General features: G+C 54.8%; 1 long non-coding RNA gene across 1 annotated transcript; it reads left to right on the top strand.

Moving 5' to 3' along the window:
- Window positions 1-91: 91 nt before the first annotated feature.
- Window positions 92-1383, top strand: LOC119282136. The gene is made up of 3 exons (XR_005138640.1): window positions 92-707; window positions 829-959; window positions 1041-1383. It is a non-coding gene; the product is annotated as an uncharacterized LOC119282136 (long non-coding RNA).
- Window positions 1384-2265: the final 882 nt, after the last annotated feature.

Below are 2265 nucleotides of genomic sequence, written 5' to 3'. Positions count from 1 at the left end.
CTTCCTAGGGACGGATCCGGGATGGTTCCGGTCTGCCATGCCGCCAGGTGACGAGATCGAGGAGCACACATTCACCACCCCCCCATCCCCATCTCGAACCCCTCCTCTCACGCCGCCTCCGGATGCAAGCCACCGCCACCAACGGCATGCGCCCTACCGCCGTCACCCCCATCGCCTCGCCGCCATCACCCCCAGGGCCAGCCATCAACTCCAGCCACGCCCCTGCGAAGCAACCACCGGATCTAGGGGGTCTGGTTCGACCTCCCTCATCCGCCCCTGCCCCCTCGGTAGCTACACCAACGACAATACATCCGCCCGAGCTCTCCGTGCCTCGCTGGTGGCCATCCTCTTCCTATCGGGTCGCCTCCCCTCGATCCCGGCGAGGCTAAGGTGCTCTCCCCTTTACTTCGACGTTGCATCAAGATAGGCCAGGAAGCTCGCCGGCGCCTACTCTCTCCCCATCTCCCACGAGGTCCTAGTCACTCGTTGCTCGCAAGGGATGCGGTCCACTATGTTGAGGTAGTGCAGTACGTTCGGCGTGTAGAGCCCTCCTCCCTCCTCTCTGGCTCGGCCCTCGGCCTCCTGTTGGTCACCACGGCCGGATCCGTTGCGGCCCTTCCTTGCCTCGCCGCCATGCGTCAATCCCGCGGCTTCAGCTATGACCATCTACCTCCGCTCGATGAACTGCATCGCCGCTGGTGTTGCTGGTGAGTAGTTTGCTTGTGTTGTTGCTGCTGAACCTCCCCGAGTGAGCAACCTTGGAGTGCAGATCTGTATTACTTCTTTTTTGTGTTGAACATTGGAGTTCTTAATCCAGTTTTCTTGCAGCTCACATCAGTGTTACTCCAAAAAGATGAGGTTCAGTTTCCTTGCATTCTGACGACCACGCCGACGTGTGTGTGCGCGAGTGCAGCTTGCAAAAAGCCCCCAAAATCAACTAAGTTGTGTGCCGTTCCCAGGTGCTGAGTGTGCGGTTTGAATTTTTTTCCTACAAAAGATGTGCTCTGGTGAAGTTCATTGCTGATGTATCTCTAGTGCAGTTTTCAGATGGGTGCTACTACCTTCTGCACTGCGTCTTTGATCCACTGTGGAGGCAAAAAACAAGAAAGGAAACATTCTTGTTTAGAAGACCACTTGTGAATTTGATGTGTTCAAGGGCGAGTTGTACACATTTGTGCCATAGAGGGAAACTAGTACTTGTGAACAAAAGTGAACTCGGGCACAGATGTCCAAGCAGTTTGGGTGTGTAGTTTTTTTTGTGTCTGGATGCATTATTTTTTGACACATTTCACTCCCTTGCCATGTGCAGTAAGAGACTACAAAATAAAATGCAGTGCACTCTGGTCTACAGTACACCATTTTTAAAAATGTATTTAAAAAGTGTATTTGTTTTTCAGGTATGAATTGTGTTGTTTTTCAGGCACATGTATATCATTTTATTTAAAAAGTGTATTCCCTGGATGCATGCGAGGGGAGTCGGCGGAAGCACCAACGCCCCATGGAAGAGCAATAGGCGGCACTTTGCAGTTCAGGAAAAAATGCTTTTGGATTTTTGCTGTCAGTTTTGGTGTATTCAGCCGAGAAGATTTCCTAGTGCAGTCCGGTAATTACTAATGCAAGGTTTTGGGCATGTTGTGCATGCAGTCCCGAGGGTGTGGGCATGCCGTTCACTTGGAGCACCCTGGCTGTTCATTTTTCCGGGTGGTGGTCGAGGCAGCGTCATGTTTCAACAGACAACGCTCGCAGGTGTTGATCGCCGAATCCGTCTATCACAGGGGCACGGCGAGGTGTCGGAGGGTGGTGGTCGAGGCAGCGTCATGTTTCGGCAGACGACGCTCGCATGTGTTGATGGTCGGATCCGTCCGCCGCGGGGGCGCGGCGAGGTGTCAATGTGTGGTGGTCGAGGCGGCGTCATGTTTCGGCAGACGACGCTCACAAGTGTTGATGGCTGAATCCTTCTATCGTGAGGGCGCGACGAGGTGTCGGTGGGTGTTGGTCAAGGCGGCGGCATCTTTCAGCAGACGATGCTCGCAGGTGCCGATGGCCGAATATGTCGGCCGAGGGGGGGGGAGGTGTTAGTGGGTGGTGGTCGAGACGGCGGCATCTTTCGGCATACGACGCTCGCACGTGCTAATGACCGGATCTATTGGTCGCAGGGGCACGATGAGGTGTCAGTGGATGGTGGTCGAGGCGGCGGCCCCTTTTGGCAGACGGCACTCGCAGGTGCTGATGGCTGGATCCGTCGATCATGGGGGCACAGTGAGG

Source organism: Triticum dicoccoides, chromosome 3B, assembly GCF_002162155.2.
Source record: "Triticum dicoccoides isolate Atlit2015 ecotype Zavitan chromosome 3B, WEW_v2.0, whole genome shotgun sequence".
Lineage (NCBI taxonomy): Eukaryota > Viridiplantae > Streptophyta > Magnoliopsida > Poales > Poaceae > Triticum > Triticum dicoccoides.
Note: the sequence above shows the minus strand (reverse complement) of the source record. Positions and strands in the feature narration are given on the sequence as shown.